General features: G+C 46.0%; 1 protein-coding gene across 14 annotated transcripts in view; it reads left to right on the top strand.

Moving 5' to 3' along the window:
• The window catches only part of Meis2 (Meis homeobox 2), a 411,350-nt gene that overhangs the window by 368,388 nt on the left and 21,114 nt on the right, over window positions 1-21,848 (top strand). The window lies entirely within an intron of this gene.

Below are 21,848 nucleotides of genomic sequence, written 5' to 3'. Positions count from 1 at the left end.
ATGCCTGCCAATTTACCAGGAGGCTCATGATGAAGTGGATTTAGAATTTTAGACATTATGAATAAGTCAAATTTCATTACAACAGAAAATCTTTATACAGTAAAAATATTTCCAGCCCCAGGCAGTAATTCACTAATTTTAAATAACACATCTAATGATACAGTTTTATTAAGGAGTTGTGGGCAGCCTCTTACGGTGTGTGTTACAATGAACTGTATCTGTTCTGAGGACAAGCAGGTAAAGCTTGCTAAGAAAACTGGTACTTAATGGAGGTGCTTTGACTTTTCTCACTAACACTAGAAAGTTGCTAATGCAGACAAAATATAGAGTGCTTGCTTCCATGTTTCATTGTTGGAGAAACCGTTCTAATAGCAAAACCCACAAATAGACCAAGGTAAATCAAAAGGAAAATTCTTCTCTAGATACCACACCAGAATAAAAGGAGATTGTGTTTCATGAGTCTGTGTGAGTTGATGGTCTGAAATAAGTTGTGGATTGATTTGGGGTGGTTTTTTCCTGGCTTTTAATTGACCCAGGGCTTATTCAGAGCTACAGTGCTTGGCTCTTAGTAAGCACTCATACTTTTGTGTTGAATTGAATTAAATAAGCTTGAGAAGAGGCTGAGGAAGAAAACACACTTGTCATATACGCGGAGGGAAGAAGGGGCAGTGAACGTGTCATTTCTTAGATTTGAAGGCAGTTGAGGCAGGGAAGACAGAAACAGTGCTCGAGAGCATGGAGGGAAACTGAGGAAAAGAAACCTGTCAGCACCTGAGGCACCGTGGGAGGGAGACATCCCAGGACCCCCAGACACAGCGGGAGCGGTGTGGAGGAGGCCTGGTGCGCAGACAAAGGCCGGCGGTGTGATGCAGCAAAGGAGTGGACAGCGGCCCCGGCCGCGGACGCCAGCGCAGACAATATGTGTCATCTCAGGCAATTTAGCTTTTCTCGGTATCTGTTCCCTTATCCAGTAAAGAATTGGGCCTGGGTGATTTTTAAGGTTCTTTCTATCCTTAAAATTCTATTATTTTATTATTCTAAGCCTGTGAATTGAAAAAAAAATCTAGTCAAAGCAAGCGAGATGAAAAATGATTTTAACCATTGTGTCCTGAATTGATTAGAAGAAGAGATGGAGAGACCAGTCACAGGAGACGATAGGTGACTTAAACAAAACCTGAATCAGAGACTTAGCTATGAAAATGAAGGAAAAGAGGCGGCTTTTTATCGCTATTGTTCAAAGCCATGGCAGGATTTGGTGACTGGTTCAGCATGTGGTGAGAACGGAGCGAGGGGCGGCAGGCCTCGGGGGATCGAGTGGGACCTGGTGGTTTCTCTGGGAAGACAGTTTTGTTTTCACAATAGACAGCACAAAACAGAGATGAGCCCTGCTGGGGAAGAGGGCAGCATAACAGGAAGCGCTGGGCACAGCACGGGCCAGGGAAAGGTAGGTCTGAGGGGATGAGGGGACAGCTGTTCCTCTGACCCTGGACACAGGCTCAGGGCTGCTCCAAGGGGAGAGGAGGCCGAGCCTCCCCGGCAGACCCTCCGCTGTGGGGAGCCAGACTGGGGCCGGAAAGACACCTCTAACACACACGGCTCATTATAAAAATCGAGTAGTAGTAAAGATAGAGAAGTCCAGCTGTCAAGTCTAGGTGGGGCCATGGCAGGATAAATGTTATTTGCTGCACATGTTTCGATTATTGTGTAAAAGTAGTGAAGGTTAGAATCTGTCAGCGTGTGGAGGTACAGCACAGGTTTTCCTTGGTGTGGAAGTTGCTTCTTTTCCCTGCCTGTGAAATTCCTTGGCGCCCTACACCCTCCTCCAGTGTAGATAGGTGGGGAGTGGACTTTGGCCGCCAGTGAGCCCATTCTTGCAGTCAGCCTGCCTCCATAGTGACCGTCCATTCGCTTTCGACTTGGTGCTTTTCTAGCAATTCATAAATTCTTAAAAGGAAGGCACTGGAGAAAAATGAAATGCTGAGCTTTTAGGTGACTTCTGTATAGATTGGGCTTTATCTCGATGGCTTTTGCTAAACTTTCTAAAAATCCCTTCGGGCAAGGTAGATACCCTTATTAGACAAAAGAACTTCTTTCCAGGTCTAGGTTACATGCACAAGTTCACAAAAGGCCATTGAACTTAGAATCAATGAGAGATGACCAGGCCAAAAGGCTTTCCTTACATAAACAGCCCTGTTTGTCAAGGTCAGCTAAACAGACGGTGGGCCTTGACTTGAAGATTCTTGACCACACAACAAAGGAGAGAACCAAGTTAGAGTGGACAGGCACTTCCAGCGATGCTGTCTAACTGTTTTAATCAGCAAGGCATTAGTGATATGCCCGAGCATCACGCGTGGCAGCTTGGCAGGTTTCCCCCTCCTCCCATGCTCAGCCATGCTCCCCTAGAAACGCTTTGTTTGGAGCTGTCTATCCCCTTCCCTGGGCTGTTTGTCCTCATTTCCTGAGGGTCTCATTCTCAGATTCACTGCTTGAACTGACATGTTGCTAATCCAGGGTTCATCTCTATTAGGAATTCTTTCAAAAATGTGCCTATTTCTTGTCAAGTTCCTGAGTGCTGTTGATATAGACGAACCCTGGAATCCCAAAAGAATCTGCTTCTCAGTAAGTCTGAAATGTTTTCTGGAAAAAAATACTCTTTCCTCTTGAATGAATCAGACTTGTTATCTATTCAGATCTGGCTATATTTGGAGTAATGCATGAAAACTTTACAATTTCCTCAGAAAACCAGAAATTCATACTAAAAAGGAATAGTATGACAGGTTGAGTCATTTTATGAGGATGTATTATGGCTCTTAAATCTTTAAAGGAAGCATTAAATGCAACATCAAACAGTCAATGTAATCATAATTAAAATAGAGCTAAAGTTTATAATCTCTCCTGTGCTGCCCAGATATACCTGCCTACCAAGATTCAGATGCAGTTAGTTTTTGCTAAGGTTGTATTCAGGAAGGGAGACACCTTTTTGGCACAACCAGGCTGGGTGTAATGTTACATGCTTAAAACGTCAGCTTTTTAGGAGTTAGAGATGAGGAGGATCATGGTTCAAAGCTAGCCGAGGCAAAAAATTAAGAAGACCCAATTTCAACAAATAAGCTAGGCTTGGGTGGGGCTCATGCAATCCTAGCTATATGAGAGCATGGGTACAATTGTGGTCTGGCCAAAAAATGTGAGACCCTGTCTGAAAAATAACTAAGCAAAAAAAAAAAAAAAACGCTTAAGTGGAAGAGTGCAAGTATAAGGCCCTGAGTTCAAATCCCAGTAAAGGCTATAAATCTGACTCCATTAAAACAATTCATATCCCCCATGCCACATGGGTAGACATGTGGTTCACTGGGTGTTTGTGATCATGGTCCTTCCCAAAGTGCCTGCTACAAAGCCAAGTATTCATCTGATGTTGGTTGAATAAAGGCACATGTGATGCCAGACATGTGGCGTTCGTGCCACTTTTCCAGGTAGTGAAGCAGCACTGTGGTGCCAGGCCTTATTTAGAGGTGATGGTAAATTTCACATGTCAAACAAGAGTCCTTGAAATTCTACACAGTGGCTGTTAAGGGATCCATCCTCTTAGTTAAGAATTGGATATGTTACCTGAGACAAGTTATGAGCGAAAGGCCTTACGTATAACCTTAAGCTCCAATTGTTATTTTCCAGTGCCTAGCTAGGCATACCAAGGGAAGTGGTTTTCCCAGTTTACAAACCACCTAAATGTCATTTGGAACAAGACAAAATATGAACCGTTTAATGTCATGAGGTCTTCAAACATTCACTTTGGATTTAGGCTGAATTTGGTTGTATTTAGCCTTTGGAAAATTACTGTACAGCTGGGGAGGGGGAGGGGCTAGGCAGCAGTACCGGGGAGCTTTTTCCTCAGTTGTTTTATAAAAACAGTTTGGGGGTCTGAAAACAATATATTAATCAGCTAAGAGAGCCAGTACCATACTGAACCTGTGGCCTAGGACTCCAACTAGTTAGGAAAGCCCAGGGCAGCCGGTGAATGAAGCAGTTACAGTGGGAATCACCTATCAGGGAGCCCAGGGCTCCATAGTAACTGTATGTCCCCACCACGGTATCCCCAGAAACTATGTAACAGGGACCAAATAACACTCCCCCCCACCCCCCGCCCATGGCAGTGAAATCACGCCATGCTGCGTTCTAACCTAAGTTGGCTTTTCATCCTGGTGACGATAGGAGTGATTATCTTTAGATGTCCTTTACAAACATGTGCATTCCCATAACCAGTAGCACACAACAGCTAGTGCTCTAGCTGGCTCGGAGCGTGTCCCCAGATGTGCTTGGAGGTGTGTTTCATTTTTTTCCCCTCCTTCTTTCTCTGTAGCTCTCAGGTAAATTTCACTGCATGACGCGTCTCATGGTAGACAAAACCCACACAGGAGGTGAAGAGGCAGGAAGTACAACAAACATCACGGAGCAGAACCCTCTATTGTTTATAAGGAGAAACAAGGGATGCAAGCTGCGTGGAAGGGTGCCTGGAGTTAAAATGCCTTGGAGTTAAAACCATCAGGGATCAGAAAGCAGAAGGCAAATTCTAGAGGCTAGTACACCAAGGGAAGAGGCTGATGAACTGCCTAGTGCACATTTTAATTAAACTATCATCTTGAGATTTTTTTGTGTATTGATTTGCACAGTACTTAAAAAGCTCCCCCACCCCCCTTTGAATGCTAAAGCGTTGTGCCTTCAGCCTGACTCTATGAAAAGAAATCACCCATCTTTGGAATTGTTATGAAGTGTAGGGGGAACAAATGGTGGACATGTTCTCTTCTCCTTTTCAATATGTTTAAATTTCAACTGTTCATATAATTATGCTGGCATGTATTTCTTCCTGGCTGTAGTCATGCAGAAAAATTTTAAACATGAGAAATTGGACAACTCTAATGTGGTGTAAAATCTACTTACACATTGTATTTCTTTCAATATTCGTTACCAATAGTAGGCACATTGTTAAAATTAAAGGAAAATGCTAACACATTCATGTGATACACATAGCTGCTGAATATTCTAGCAATGTTGAAGAGAGGAAGTGTGAAGGTAATAGAAGGTCAGGTGTGGGCTGACTTTGGACTGGGGAGACAGTGGCCGGCAGCAGTAATGAGGAGGGGGCAGCAGCCACTCTAGTTACCTGCTCGTACCCTGGTGTGTCCCATAGTCTTGGTTCTTCTGTTCTCAGAAGAAAGTGAGATGCTTTCCCAGGGGCATCTGGGAAGCCATACAAGTAGAGTCACACACAAGCTTTAGGGCACTCAATTCCCAGGTCAAATGGAAGTCCCTGCCCAGCCTCTACTGTCCCCCGCACCAGCGGCTCTCCCCAGCCCCCTCCCAGCACAGGTGCACACCAAAGGGCAAAGAGAGATACAGGACCACCATCTGGGATGCATTACAAACATTATCCCTTCATGAGGTATCAGTTTTGGAAATAGATCTCTTTAAATATGGTAGAGGAAAAATGGCATGCTTAAGGAGGTAAAGAATTCTAGGATGCAGATATAGAGTCTTTCTCAGAGACTGGTTCGACTATGTATGTGTGCATGCATGTATGTATGTATGCATGCATGTATGCATGTATGTATGTATGTATGATGTCTGTCATCTGTCTGTCTATCTACCTACTTACCTACCTATCTGCTTGTCTGCCTGTCTGCCTGCTGTCCATCTCTGTAGGCTGGGCTTGTGAGTAGTGGCTGTAGGAAGACCATCTAACTTTTCTAGGGGTTTTCTCTCAACCACAAACCCTACGGAAAACTGAATAACTTTTGATGTTGACACTGGTTGTGTTCAAGAGTGGGCCACAGCCACGCACCGAACTATCGCAAGCATTCCAGATGGGAAGTAGTGCCAGCAGGGCCACCACTGAGCCCTTGCCTTTAACAGAGCAGTGTGCTGGCTCTCAGACCCGCTGTGTGAGTGTTTGTAAATGGCCCACACTGGAATGTTGGTGGCCATGGAGGGGGATCTGAAAAATAGCACATGTCTTGTGTGCGACCAGTACTGGGTGTGGAGGAAAATCCATTGTTCTAATTTTTTGACTTATCTTGCTCCTTGGAAAGAGTGAAGATCTCCAACTTAGAAGTAATCTCTTCTCAATCATAAATTATAGGGGTTGCTTGCATTAACTTTTTTCTCCCCGAATCACCTTCCGTATACTCTGAGGCTTGTCCTCATTCTAATAAAGGAGACGTGGACCTCTGCTAGTCACAGCTTCTCCTCAGGGCCCCCCATCCCCCACACATAATTTGTCCCTACGGTCTTAGGTTCCTACTATCAATTCCTAAGAACTAAACCCAAAAAGCCAGCAAACAAAGACAAATGACAACACAAAGGAAACCTCTCATTCTTAATAAGTTTGGTGGAAATATGTTAACTAATCTCAAAAAAAGACCATAATCAGTATTCCTCCTTTTGTTGGTGGTTGAATTTTAAGTTAATTGGATTTTTGTAAATGGCAGCAGATGGCTCTCATTTTATTAGATGTTATGAGCTGTACCTTTGGCTCGTGCTGTGGAGTAGTCAGGCCCACCTATCTGCCCGAGCAGTCTGCACACTGCCCGGCTCCTCCCAGGCTCTGTTCCCCAGCAGTCCTCAGCAGCCTCGGAGGCACCTTAGATCCAAGTGAGCTTGTCCATCCCATAGCATATGGGGATTGGCCATGTCCTGTTGCAGTCATTACCATTAAGTCTGCTTTGATTATAGTTAGTCTCTGTTGAATGGTGACTTGCTTCCTAATGTTTTTCTCTGTGTGCTAAAAAGCATATAGATATGTCTAAATAGCTATTAGGCCTCACGGAATATTCCCCTTCCACAGAAGCTTTGCCTCTGTGTTAGGCGTTACGCTAATTAGGATCTTGTACACTGCCTTTCAGTGATGTGAGGCCACCTTGGAGGCCCGCTCCGTGAGATGTTCGACAGTCTGCCTATCTGTCTATTAATGTGTCTATCTGTCCGCCTAGCTATAGAAATATTAAATTATATGACACCAGTGTAGAGTTAGATTAATAGATGTTACTTTGTATTGGCACAGCTGTAATTTGGAGAAGGCTCCACACTTCAGCCTGCTCCTGGCAGGTCGACCCCAGCCCAGGTTGGGTCGCAAATTTGCCAATTAATTGGGAAGGTGGGTTCTGGTCTGTGAGGCCCGCCCCTCGATGCATTTCACCCTGAAATGCATTTTTCTGGTTTCTAGGACACTGATTGGTTAGTTGTCACTGACACTGTAAAAGCGTAACAGAACGCCACAGCCCTCATGGGAGTACAAGTGCTTCTGGCTCCTGGAAAGCAAATACCAAGATTTTTAAATTTTATTTTACATTATAAAGTTCAACCTGGTATTATTTTAAAGAAACTCTTGCCTTACTCTGTTTCACATTAAAAATTATATCACAATATATATGCTTTGAATTTCCAGTGAAAGCAATGCTTTTCAGTCTTTGCAAAATAACATTTACTTTCAAGGGGGAAGCGTTTGTTTCTCTTCCTCATGATGCATTCAGTTTGCTGCTATAGGCCTTTTCTCCTTCTCTCTTCTCTTGGCTGATGACAAATTTTAATCATTTGACTGTCCTTCACAACAATTACTTTAAGATGAGTTATGTTCCCTTTAGTGGAATGAAGTCAGGGAATCTATCAAAACTAGTGAAAGGAAAATTCCTAGAAATTTTTTTAAGGCATGGTCATTAAGAATGGGCTGAACCATTGCAGAAACAATGTGGAGGCTGGGGGGTTTGAAGGAGAGCTCACAGCTGCAGTTTACTCAGGCGGAGTTTCAGATGGTGGAGACTAGATGATAAAAGCAATAAGCCCCCACAAAGAAGGAGCCAAATCCACTTAGGTACTTCACATGCTATTAATGTATCAGATAAACACGCCTGTGTTTTCACTTAGAGAAAGATGGGCATATAGATGATGAACATATATATGTGTATAATGAACATATGTGAATGCTGTGTAAACATTTATGTTTGAAGCCGGGGATCTCATCTATGATTACATCCCACATGTACCATCCTCCTTGACAATCTTAATATTTTGGCAAATCTTTCATAGTTTTTTTCTTTTGATGCTTAAGAATATTTTAATGAGCTACTTTGTAATATACCAAACATAACCTCAGGAGAGAATAAAAAACCTCTGGCTGACATCTGTGATTCCAGACAGGTGGGGAATCACGTGGATGGTAGAGACCAGCCCAGGCAGACATTAGACCTGCATCTCAGCCAGTAAGTGCTGGGCATGGTGGCATGCCTGTGTCAGCCCCTCTCAGTAGGAAAATCACAGTCCACACTGAATTCAGCATAAATGAGAGACTCTAGTTGTTTTTTTTTTTTAAAAGTAACAATAGCAAAAGGGCTAGTGGCTTGGTTCAAGTAGTAGTGTCCCTATGTAGTGAGTACTGAGGCCCTGAATCCAAACCTCTGTACTACCAAAAAGAAACAAAAGCAAAAGACCTGTATATGAAGGATTGGGAATAGGAAATGAATACTAACGCATAAAATGAAGGCCATCTACCTACCCACCTTTCTTCATGGCGCTGGCCATTGAGCAGAGGGACTCACGCTTGCCCAACACGCACTGTACAACTGAGCTGCATCCAGGTTTGCATGCCACCAGCTTAATTTGCAGTCTCTGATGGTTAATAGGAGCTGCTGTGCCTTCCTGGGATCCTCACAGCATCGTGTCTCGGAGTTCTGTGGTGATTCTGTTCTGTTTCTGGGTTCTGTGGTGATTCTGTTCTGTTTCTGGGTTCTGTGGTGATTCTGTTCTGTTTCTGGGTTCTGTGGTAATTCTGTTTTGTTTCGGAGTTCTGTGGTAATTCTGTTTTGCTTCTGGGTTACTGAATGCTCTCTGTAACCATACCTTGGGTATCAACTGCATTTGTCTATGTGGCTTGTTGTCTGTAGATGACAATCTGTTGATTGTCCTCAACTAGATTCCCTCTGCTACTCTGTAGAATTCTATTCAGAATTTTATTGTGTTATAGAACACCAAGAATTTTACTGTGTGCACCAATAATATACGTTGGGTAAATCCAAACTGACCATAATATTATTAGCCTACACACAATATAATTGGGGAGTGAGATCCGCTGCTTCCTCCAAAAAGCCAACCTGTCCACAGGTATTTGACCCAGTGCCCACCATTGCTCAAATACCTGTCATGGTGCCGGGAGCCAGCATATCCAGCAGTGGGATTAAGGGTCCCCTGTCCTCAGAAAGTTTGTACTTCACAATCAAATGTAAGTGGCAAAACTACAAAATATTATGGTGGGAGATTATTTTCCTTTTAAGAGAATATCATACCCATGGCCATATACAACTACAGAAGTTCATACAGTACTTTTGAATTTTCTCTCAAAACACTGGAAATGCACAGTTGGGCCGGTGCTCTCGCTCTCTGGAAGAGCAGTCATGACTGAAATCGAGCTCCTGTACAGAGACACTTGTAGTAGGTCCCTAAGCCTACAGGTTTCAGTATCTCCATTCTTTCATTGGTGGGAAGACTCGATTTGGTAGCTTGTCAGGTAGTAAATATCTACAGTACTAGAAACTAGAGAGTCATGGGCAAGACAGAATCATGATTCATGTCTTCATTGCGTTTCTAGTCTAGTGAAGAACACAGACATATGATATGGTTGTTTTCATCAGTAATAATATTCCTAGTGGAACAATCTAACCAATTACCTATGAGGTATGAATTCTTTTTCCTTGCTCTCTCCTTTTTCCTCCTTCCTCCCCTTCCTGCTTTCTTTCTACTCGCTCCTCCTTCCTTCCTCCCCCTTCCTTCTTCCCTCCAGCCTTCCTTTAAAGTGCTGCCCCTGCCAGGATTACTGATGTACTCTTAGGCCATGTAGAATGAAAAGGTAGCCAGTAGTGGGAAGAGGAAGACATTAAAAAAAAAGTTTTAGCAATACTGAATGTTTAACAATACTGAAGCTACCTAAGAACGCGCTGGCTTTGCCTAACTGCTCCAGAGGAGGTGTCTTGGCTGAGGACCTGCCTTGACCTTCCTGTTCCTTCACAGCTAGGTAACGGGCCCAGGGCTGTCACCAGGCACCGCAGGACACACCGGGCGGCCGGACTTGATGTTTTTCTTCAAGTCAGCTGTTATAGGAGGGCAGCGAGACACAGGAGAAATACTAGATTCTGGAACAAAAAGATCTTGAGTCTTTGGTCTTCCTGTTAACTCTCTGTTTGGACTTAACACTTGGAAACTTGGTTCTTCATCTGTCAAACTATGAGCTCTTGATTGGGACTTTTATGAAGGAAGAACCGTAGCACCTCGTAGGAGCCCCAGGGTGAGCACCTCCCGCCACCATTGCGGTCCTAAGCCACTGTTTCATCACCTTCTCTGCTCTCTTTCTATCCTGGACTAAGCTACTTTATCACATACAAGACGTATCCCGTGGTGAGATGTTAATAAATGGAATGATTCAGCAGGTAGCACGGAGAGGAAACTTCAGGAACTTGTCATTCCCTTTTAAAGTAGTTCCTCACGTGGTCAGGTGTCTTGTTTTCGCAAGGCTTTCAGTGCTTTTGAAGGACCGGCCATTCACCAAATGAAGAGAAGGAAATGCCTTTAGCAACTTGAGCGTGGAGCCTGTTGTGGTGCAGGGAGTGTTTTTCCCCTTCGTCCTAGCCTCCCTCCAGCCCTGCGACCTACCACACATTGAACATTAGGTCTTTGAGCTTTCTAACATGGAGCATCGAGGTGCAAACAGGTGGCTGAGCCCAGTGTACAGGAGATGGCTTCTGGGCACCCTGTCAGCCAACACGAAGGGCGGTGTGGACTGGCAGCTAGATGCTGTGATGGTAGGTCGTGCTTCTCTTGTGAGGGCCGGAGGTCTGACAGCCTGGTGGAGCACTTGCCCGGTGAGGCGGACCCTGAGTTCAGTCCCTGCTCTGCAGAGAAGAAGGGCTGGACGTTGGAATCCATGATACGTACATGGTGTTTTGTGCCAATTCCATCTTGTGCCCAAGTTCCTTTTCTTCTCTGCCATGTTCCCAAGGCCGGGCATCTCCTTCCCGCCCACCCCGACTCGCTCCTGTCCTCTTATTGGAGGAGCCTACCCTGCTCCCACGCCACTTCACCAGAGCCCCTGCATCAGACCTTGTCGGGCCCTCTTGTCTTCCCCCCCAGGACTGGGGAGAGGGGACACCTGCACAGGACTGGCAGACCCTGCAAATCTTTGTGCTCATGGAATAAAATCTCCAGTTGCTGTGATTTATGAGGTCAGATGAATGTAGGGGGGACACGCCCACGGTTTGTGAGTGCCAAGCGCACAGAGAGGAAGAAGAGATGCCGAGTTCCTGGCAGTGCATACGCTTGCCAATCCGGCTTGTGTCATCATCCGTAGTACAGGTATTCAGATGGCCAAGTCAGACGTTTCGGAGCTTTGAGACATCAGTTTACATAATTAATAGAAATATACCAGCAGGTGACTGTAATGTGATTATAAAGTACAGTCCTGGCTGTTGGGCTGTATTGAATACTTTTAAATGAAATATGTAGAGTGTGTGTATGCATGCAATGTGTTTAAATTAATGCAGCCTTTCCAATCAGCCAGAAAGAGAAAGGATGTAAATTGCTAGCATGTGTTGTTCAAAATGCAGAAGTAGGAAGGCAATATTGATCTGTGCTTTGGATGTTTATTTACATCAGTTGCACAGCGTTAAGATGTCTGGTCATAATTATCAAGACCTGCCCACCTGTCAGACCGCAATTGGGTTGTTTCCCCATTGTCTTGCAGCCGTAAATCTTCAGGTCTGGATGGGCATTAGACAAATGGAAAAAGGCTACTTTCCCAGAACACGTAATTCATTATGGAAAACAGGTGCCTGCTGAAGATTTTTGCTTTAATGCAGGCATATTTTATTATTCATAAAATATTAATGTGAGTAGTCACAACCAGAGTTGTGTGGGTTGTTTGCATGTAAGATTTTGAGTTTTAATATGAGGAAAGAAATTGTGAGGTTTCTCTGAACCTTGGCACTCTCTCCTTCCCTCTTTCTCTTTCCCTCCCTCTCTGCCCCCTCTCCCACCCCCCCCCCCACACAAAGAAACCCATTCCATAAATAGTTTCATTCCTTTGCTCTCCCAAAATAGGTTCAAACGACCCTGGCTCTTTGTGACGTAATGTGTGGAAACGAGTTGGCTTTAATGCTGTCTGTGCAGTGTTATGTCCAGGGACAACCTTGCAGTAGGGCAGAGTGACCTTTCAGGGAGAAAAAGAGAAATGAAATATACTTTCATTTTCCAGAAATATGCATGCAAGTAAAAATTTGACAGCCTGGAAGAACATAAGCAAATATATCTTTTTATTTGAAGATAAAAAGAAGCAGGGCTGGATAGGAAAGGGAAAAACCTGTGAAAAAATGGATGATGCAGTTTTTACGAATAAGCAGCTTAATGTATCTTGGCACCCACAGTAAGCCTTGTCGGAGCCCAGAGTGCCTCAGGCGATCTGTGAGCAGAATAGCAATTTTATTACTTTGTCATTAAACCAATTTCACAGCAGTATTGTTTGTTAATGAGCAGCGGCAAACGAGGGAAGATGTCACACACTGGAATAGCAGAGAGATTTGTGACCCGGGCTCACAGCTCTAAGATGGAAAGACCACAACCATAAAAAAGGAAATACTTTGGGATGAAATGCAAAGTCTATACAGCAGAGCTTGTGTTTATGAGCTACCATTTTGCTAAGAGCCGTGAGAAATAAAGGTCTGGAAATACGCAGTTAAAACAGGGCCTATAAAATTAAAACCAAATTAAAGTATAGCACAGGATTACTGCACAGACTGTACTTGACAAAATATATTTTAAGTGACGAGGTGAAATCTAAATCAGTTTTGTTTGAATTTGGTTGGTATTTATGAAATTCAATACAAAAAAAAGAAAAAAAAAAGATCCAAACAAAGCAGCTGCCTGGCCCTTCTGTGGTCTCTGAGCCATAAACAGGCATCACTTTGAGAACATTCAAGCACCAGCCCTTCAATAATTAGCGGCGTTCTGCTTTGCAGGGCGAGCCCCGTGTGTCCGTGGGCCGGGCCGGCCGAAGTGGCCCCTCCTCCGGCCGCAGTGGAGCTCATCATTTGATTTTTGCTCTCCCGGTTGCCTTTCCTTTTTATAGTTTTGAGCTGGGGGCTGTGTTTGCAGGGAACTTGGGAGGCAGCCTTGAGGGATAACAAGCAACAGTGCCTGATAAGCCCTGGGGGCCCGAGGTGAGGCGCTGCCCAGCTGTGGCCGGAGTTTGTCAGGCAGGGAGAGCGGGCACCACAGGGCCTCCACCACCCAGGCCTCCAGCCTGGGAGGAGATCAGCCATGTGCAAAGGAGATTTTATAGCCTTCGGACTGTCGGGCCTGCCTGGCCACCCAGCGTCTTTGTCCGGGAGCCTCACGGGTGAGGGTTTGGGGTAGAGGCTGTCACCTCCGGGCCTGAGTTCTCCTGGGCCAGCTCAGGATTTGGTTTGGCTGGTGATATGGAGGTGTTTCAGGTTTTCCTATCGTGGTCACCGGCTGGGATTAATCTTTAGATCTGACTGGGTTCTGTTCTCTTCTCTGAAGGAAACCCTTGCGCCCCTGACCCCCAGTACATGCAGTGGTGGGGGTTCGGCTTTCAGACTGTTTTCTGCCTGACAGGGCGGGACCCCTAACAAATCACTGGCTGGCTCTGTGGTTGCTGGCAGCCACTGGGGCTGGCCTTGTGCCAGGAGCATTACTGGACAGCCAGACAGATCAATTCACTTTTACACCCCGCCATTATTTACAGCTCACTGTACATCTTCTCTTGCTTATGAAGTCATGATTAGCAAGCGCAGTACACATAAAGCGCGCATTTGTTCTGGGAAGGGCTTCCTCGTGCTGATACTGCGGGAAGTTGGGAAGGAGGTGAAGGGCGTGTCTCCCCACAGACGTTCACCCTGCACACAGGGCCCTGCGTGACACTGGCCGTGTTTCCCTCTGGAGTATGTCCAGGTGGACAAGAGCAGGCTGGGAAGGGGCTTCTGTCCCCGCTGTCCTGTGGTGAGGGAACCAAGAGGCCCGTGGACAGGCGTGGGCACGTGACCTAGAGGAGCCCACGTCCCAAGGACATCCCCAGGGGCCTCACCCTGGCGACACACCGCTCTGGGGAGCCTCGCTCTCTCAGCTCCTGCTTGGCTTTCCGCGAGGAGTCGGTGTGGGCTGCACTCTGGCTCCTGGAAGCCCGCGTCCGGTGGAGTCCCATTTTCCTGACACAGTGGACAGTATGGTAAGAGGACAAAACACTGGAGTAGTATGGTATGTTAGAAACAATGAAAGAAAGCTGACTAGGGTTTAAAAACACCCAAGCGCACTGGCCAACCTCAAACACCTTGTACTTCGTTTATTGTACACTAGTGACAATTACGAGTTCCTTTTGTGCCTTCCAGTAGGTGAGCATATTTTTGTCTTGTGTGGGTACCATATTTTCCTTCTGTGACAGAACTGTGACTTATTTTTAAAATGTTGGTCATAGGGCTTGAACTCTGGGTCTGGGCGTTGTCCTTCAGTCCTTCGGCTCAAGACAAGTGCTCTACTGCTTTGAGCCACAGCACCACCTCTGTGTTTCTGGTGGTTTATTGGAGGTAAGAGTCTCAGGGAATTTCTTGCCCAAGCTGGCTCTTGAACCGTGATCCTCAGATCTCAGCCTCCTGCGTAGCTAGGATGACAGGTAGGAGCCACTGACTTCTAGCTACAACTGAGATATTGTTATTAAGGAGGTTGGTAGTACAAAAGAAGAAACATTGTTTGGGGAAAAGTTTTGTTCATTTCTAAGTGACTTCCATAATGGCAGACAATTTAAGTGCTTATATTCCTTCCTAAATCATTTAAGTTATTCTGAGACTAAAATAAGAGTAGTAAATGGAGGCAGGCACCTTTTACTAAGAAGGCTGAAATGAGGAGCAGTCCAATCAGAGGCCAGCCCAGGCATACATGTTTGAGGCCTCTTCTCTACCGATAGCCTGGCATGGTGGCACACACCTACCTGTTCATCCCAGCTATTTGGGATGCTGAGATCACCAGGATCCAAGCTCCCGGTCACCCTGAAGGGAGGGAGAGTAGTCCAAGAGTCTGGTCTCAATGAAAGAAGCTGGCGTTGCCACCCATACCAGGCACCCTCATTACCTGAAGGGTAAAATATGCAGATCCGGTACAGGGACAGAGGAAGACCCTGTCTCAGCAATAGAATGCCCGTCCACTAGCACAAGGTCCTGACTGAGTTCAGCCCCAGAGCCAGTAACCAGGGGAAACTGAAGTGAAGTAAGTTGCTTTATGTCACATTATATCCAGTTATATAGATGAAAAAGGGGTTCCAAAGGTCGCGCACCCCATTTTATACAGAATAGTAGGTAGGGGAAAAGGACAAGATTATACTCCTCAAGGAACTTTGTTTTGTCAGGGCCTCGTGTGTGCTGAACGGTCTGTGGCAGTGACCCAGGTCCTCAGCCGTTGGCTTTCGGCCCACCACAGCTTCCCAAACCACCTTGCATCAACCAGTAGACAGCTGGAGATTTTCAGTACAGGTGTGTTATTCTTAGCTGCCTAAATAGTCAGATAATCGGTATCTCTTCTCACCCATTGCAGTGTCGGGAGCAAGACGTTCCCGTTGAAGGATGAACCCTCACAAAATGACCCACCATATGGCTGTCCTCTTGTTACTTAGTTCCAGTGACACTCCAGCAGTTGGTCTTTGGAGGTGACATGATGGCACCAACAGGCGCCAGTCTCCCTGCGGTGCTTGGGTGGCAAACGCAGCTAGGCCCTGGCACACATTACCTGGCCCCTACCAGAACTTTTTTTTTTTTTTTCCCAATGGTGGGGTGTGAACTCAGGGCCTGGGCGTTGTCCCTGCACTCTTCAGCTCAAGGCGAGCGCTCTACCACTTGAGCCACAGCACCACTTCTGGTTTTCTAGTGGTTTATTGGAGATAAGAGTCTTTTGGGACTTTCCTGCCCGGGCTGGCTTCGAACCGTGATCCTCAGATCTCAGCCTCCTGAGAAGCTAGGATGACAGGCGTGAGCCACTGGCACCCAGCACCTCTCCCAGAATTCTTTTAGCAGTAGTAAGGATTCTTTCACTCTCCCATGCTTTAAAAAGAAGTCATTAAAAAATTGATTGATAGATGAGAAATGGTGAACCAGAGAGGTTTTGTTTCAGGAAGAAATTACAGAATAGGATGCAACTCTTAATTTCAACTAGTACCTAATTTCAGTTAGTACCTTTTCTACTAAGTATATAAGCTAAGAGTACCTCCTGCATTTGCTTAAACAGCTCCCTTTGCCCAATGACCAGAACCCTTCAAGGAGCGTCAAAGCCTCCCTGATCCCTCCCTTCCTCCCCAGCTTATTTTTGTAGCTTTTTTGCATGGCTGAAGCCACTCTTAGAGCAGGGTCCCCTCTTTACTGCTAATCTCCATGCTTTCTGAAACCAAGACTGAACGTGTTCCATCCGTGTGCGTTGCATGGTTTCTACAGGATTATAAATATTAGAAATGGGGGCTGGGAAGGTGGCTCAGTGGTAGAGCGCTTGCCTTGCATGCCTGAGGCCCTGGGTTCGATTCCTCAGCACCAATAAGCAAAAAGAAAAAAGTCAGAAGTGGCGCTGTAGCTCAAGTGGTAGAGCACTAGCCCTGAGCTGAAGAGCTGAGGGACAGCGCCCAGGCCTAGAGGTCAGGCCCCAAGACCAGATCCCCCCCAAAAATAAATAAAAAATAAATATTGGAAATGTATTTCTTGGTGAGGTATGTTACTGCACAGCTGTAATCCCAGGTACCAGGAAGGAGGTGATCCGGAACATCTCAGTTCAAGGCAAGCCTAAGCAAAAGGTTCGTGAGATCTTACCTCAGCCAGTAGCTTGGTGTGGTGCGCATCTATGGTTACAGCTGTGTGGGAGGTGTAGGTAGGAGGATTTTAGTCCAGAGCCAGCACTAGGCAGAGAGACCCTATCTGAAAGATAAATACGAGCGAAAAAATGGATCTGAAGGGTGTGGTTCAAGTGGTAGAATGTCGGTCTAGCAAGCACAGTTTTGTGTGTGTGTGTGTGTGTGTGTGTGTGTGTGTGTGTGTGTGTGTGTGTGTGTGTGTGTGTGTGTGTGTGTGTGTGTGCGTGCATAGAATGATTCAAATACATGCCTTGTGATTCTCAGGTATTGTTCCATTCTGATATCCTACAATACAAATTGGCCTTCACATCTCATCAGGTCAAATTCTTGTATTCTCATTTTACAGTGAAGAGATCTGAGACAGGTTAAAGAACTTACTCAGGTCTCTAAAGCCCAGGCTCTGTTTCTACCAAACCGAGCTGGACCCCCCTTGTCACGCATGAACCACTACTTGGGCGGATGAGTTAGGATGTCTTCTTCTTCCAGTTGAAGTTGGAGACCTTTAGGACATGCACTGGATCCTAAACTTAAGTGATTTCTGTTCACTTTTCAGGTTTGTTTTTTTGTTGGTTGTGGGGCTTGAACTCAGGGCCTAGGTGCTGTCCCTGCACTCTTCAGCTCAAGGCAAGCACTCTACCACTTGAAGGTTTTCTGGTGGTTAATTGGAGAGTCTCACAGACTTTCCTGCCTGGGCTGGCCACAGCTAGGATGACAGGCGCACTTTTCGAGCTTATAGGAGTTCTTCATTTATGTGCTTCTCTAGAAAGACCTCGGTGACATGCCAAAGGCAACAGACATTGAAAAACATGTTTATTCATCGAGAGCTATGTACCTTCTAGAACTTGAAGCTATCAGTTATTAATGTTAATGAAATGACTAATTCAAAATCTCAACAGGAATGAATATGAACCCTAGTAGTAAGGGAAAGGAAGAGAAGCGCTGAGAGGTGACTTGAAGGGTCAGGAGCCTGTGGGTGAGGGGCGGGCAGGGCAGAGAGGCCGCCTTGGCAGCTCCCCCTTCCCACAGTGCTGGCCACGTGTGTGTCACAGCCTGGCTCCAAGTTCCATCCGCTCCCTTCTCTTATTGACTGGAAACTCCTTCAGGATTTGTTCACGATGAGCTGGTCTTCCAGGCGTTTCTGCAGAATATGACTTGAGATAAAAATCTGCTGAGGATTTTCTTTGTGGGAAAACTTAAGAAGACTAGACTTTTAGGAAAGAGTTCCTTTCTGATTTGGGGGACCCTCATGGACAGGCTGCTGAATAAACAAAGATAATTTAAAGTTCAAAAGCACAATTCTTATACAGCACTGTGCCAAATTGAAGAATGAGAAAGTTAGTTTAACCCGGTTGTGTCAGGTTCAGAACGAAGGCTTGCGTTATGCTTTTCTTTACCAGCTGGACCACATTTTTATACTCATGTCCCTTGATTGTAAAGATTGGAAAATGCTACCCCGCTATCGAACCAGAGGTACTTTCTGTGCGAGCTTGTTCTGTTAGTATGTGTTTTTTTGCAGGGGGGGGGGGTTCTGTTGTTTCGGCCTGTCGGCTTGTGAATTTGTATAAGTAGAAAGTTTTGGTCTAGAACTTTCCTAAACAAGCAATTAACAAGGCCCTATTATATGTTGTTGGTGTTGAAAAAAGAAAAAACAAAACACTCTGTTCTTCCCTCCTGGCTACCAGGAGATAGCATCTAAAAGAAAGAATCTGCCATCAGATTGCTCCCCACCCCATTCCAGGGGCCTTTCGGCTACAGACCCCCCCAGAGGCCAGGACAAGCAGCCCCAAATGTTCCTGACTTCCCAGCCCTCGGTCTGGCGTGGCCGTGTCCACCGGCGGCCTCAGCATTTCATTGGGCCTTCACAAAATTTCAGTCCCAGCCAGAAAATCTCAATGCCATTTAAAATTACGCACTTGAAGGTTTTGAAACCAGGAGATACATGTTATGTATAAGCTTGGTAGAGAGCTCTACAAAGGCCAATGATGATCCCACGGATGGTGCTAAGCTAATGAATTTTTAATCCCCCTTAGGAGATTTTCATTATAACCAAATTGTGGGCATTAATTGATACATGGAAAATTTCACCTAAAATAGATATTAGTTCCAAATCCTTCAAGTTTTCCTCAGTGGTTTTCTAAGTCAGTTTGATGGACTGTTCCGTGTAGAGGAGTGTTAATCTAACAACATTGCCAGTGCAAACTTGGACCTGTACTTTTATTATCTCTATCGTCATACTTAGAGAACTTTGTAGTGTCTAGCTTAGCCACTGTCATTGTAGTAAGTACAACCCATTGTAACAACTCCCATCAGAGATGGTGAGTTGTTTGGCTCACTTAAGTGAGTTACTGACCAACCTACCAATCAATGCCTTTCATCGATGGGCGTGGCCAGCGTGCAGCCAGTGGAGCACCTGTAGGCGGGGGGGGGGGGGGGGGGGGGGGGGGGGGGGGGCAGGCGGGAGACGTCCCGTCCCTGGGGACGTGGAGAGTTTCCCTTCAAAATATAAAACATAGATGAATGTTCCCAAACACCAAAAGGCGTGAAGAAACGAAATCCTCATAATGACGAAAAGGATCCTGTTAACTAAATCAGCAAAGGCAGGCAACAGAGTCCTGTAGACTGAGCTGAGGCCCAGCCTGGCCAGGTTGCCAGCAGCTTCCTGAGGGTCAGTGAGAAGGACACGTGAACACAGCTCTTTTTCTTTACAAGTTATACTTGGACAGTGCTTATCTGGGAAGGGAAGTTACCAAACAAACTGTAAAGCAGGCTCTGGAGTTCATGCCAGTCCCTTATCACATCTGCATGCATTCTGTGAACACAGTGGCGGGGAGGGGAAGGAGAGGAGAGGGGAGGGGAGGGGAGGGGAGGGGAGGAGAGGGGAAGGGAAGGGAGGGGAGGGGAGGGGAAGGGAGGAGAGGGGAGGGGAAGGGAGGAGAGGGGAGGGGAGGGGAAGGGAGGGAAGGGGAGGAGTCATGTCTTCTGCTGGCTTGTTTGTTTGGACCTTACCCCATCTATCTCAACTTACCTCTTGAAAGTTCTGGCTCATATAGTTTGTAAAAACGGCGTTTACTTCACACATCTTTCTTTTTGTCCTGAAAAGCTATTGACAAAATTTGTGGATATCTTTTTGTTGTCGTGGATGGATCCGTTAATGCTTGGTTAATTAGAAGGCCTACTAAGGAGAGTTTTACTGTGGTTAAAGAAAGCTGGGGGAAAGAATAGGTTCGTGTGTGTTAGGAATCTGTCACATCTGGGAATTGAAGGCCACATAAGATGACTTCCCTGGAGCCACTGCCAGCTCCTTCTGTTGCCCTGGGCTAGAGCACTCACAAGGACAAAAGCGGTATCTTCTCAGTAATACTTCAGCTTCTGCTCTTATTCTTCAGGCTTCTCAAAAGCAAGTCACTTCAACTCAGAATCTAATGCCCTTTAAGCCTGTTTTTGGGTCAGATGGAAGGCTTTTCAGATGGACTGGAGTCTAGTCATCCTTCCTGAATTTGTCCATATTTGAAAATACAGAAACCACCCAGTTGTCTTCTAGACGAGCAGTTACCATGCATCTTTGGGAAATCTGCTGGCAGCTGGGGCGCATCTGCAGACCACAGCAAGGCTGTGCTGTGCATGCTCTGGGCAGGCGCGTCCTCTGGGTTGGAGGTATTGCGCATCTCCTTGCTGCCCTCCTCCACTCCCAAGGACACGGGCACGGGCACTCCTACGGCGTCGTCAGCAGGCAGCACCACGGACAGCCAGCTGCAGGTGTAGCTGCCATGTGATCACCCAACAGGCCCACATCACCAGCATTGCTGCCTGCAGATCCCGGCCGCGGCGCAAGGAAGATACAACCTAGCCAGCAAAATGTGGCCACTGGGCAGGCTTTAGCTGGCTGTACATCTGTAGCTCATTTGGTTCTTGGGGCAAAGCAACATAGTAGACCCCAACTCGGTCCTGATAGCGCCCGCCAGCAGCCTGTGGTTCACCCTTCCTAGCATTGCTGTGGGGGGAGGGGGGTGTCTGGGCATCCCCCCAGCATTGCTCTTCCGTGAGGTGCTGGGGATGCACCCCAGAGCCTTGTACGTACTATCCGAGTTCCAGACTCAAAGTACATGTATGAGACGCGAGTTGGCAGTCACATAAATGCCAGGGGACGCACGCAGGCAGAGTGTAAGAAGCGAGTTGTGAGATTTTAAAAATTATTTTGCTGATTTTTTTTTTTTTACAATCTTTGCTTGTGGTAAAGTTACTTCTCTTAAGGCAATCCTAAGTGAAACACCAATTTGAAATGGCTGCTAGAGAAGATGTTAGTGACTATTTCCTAAAGCCTGTGCTTATTTAACACCAAACACTAAACTTGCTATAGCCACATGTTTATCTGGTCAAAATTTTGCTCTTCAGAATTATTTTTTTTACTATATTACTGCATAACAGGGCTTCGGTGTCATTTCCTTAAACAGAGAACACATGCTGTCCTTCACCCCTGCATTCCCCCTCCCCCCTTCTGTAAGCAGTAAAGCAATAGGACCATACCAGCCTTCTCCCTGCCCTGCCCACCCCCCTCCTGCCATGCCCCCCCAGCCCTCTTGCTTTACTTGCCATTTTGTGGTTTATTTCTTCAGCCTATATTAATTGTACAAAGGGGTAATGTACCGTGATAATTCATATATGCATACGTTGTAAGTAAGTCTGATTAACCTCATCTGTTGCTCTCATTTTTTCTAGCCCGCCTACTGTTTGCTTTAGGCACACCTGTGGATTAACTAGGAAAAGTCCCCTAGACATCCACTCTGAGCATACTTACAGAGTCAGGTGTCTGGAGCCACAGAGGTCAGGGATTCCTGTAGTCCATTTCAGACAGATTCCAACAGATCCAGCGTTAGACATGGCTTGGCAGTGTTGCCCTAGTGTCTCATACGGGATATGAGTGCCT

Source organism: Dipodomys merriami, unplaced genomic scaffold (genome assembly GCF_024711535.1).
Source record: "Dipodomys merriami isolate MVZ:Mamm:240054 unplaced genomic scaffold, mDipMer1.0.p SCAF_69, whole genome shotgun sequence".
Classification (NCBI taxonomy): Eukaryota; Metazoa; Chordata; class Mammalia; order Rodentia; family Heteromyidae; genus Dipodomys; species Dipodomys merriami.
The sequence above is the reverse complement of the archived record's forward strand: the minus strand, read 5'-3'. Positions and strand labels throughout refer to the sequence as shown.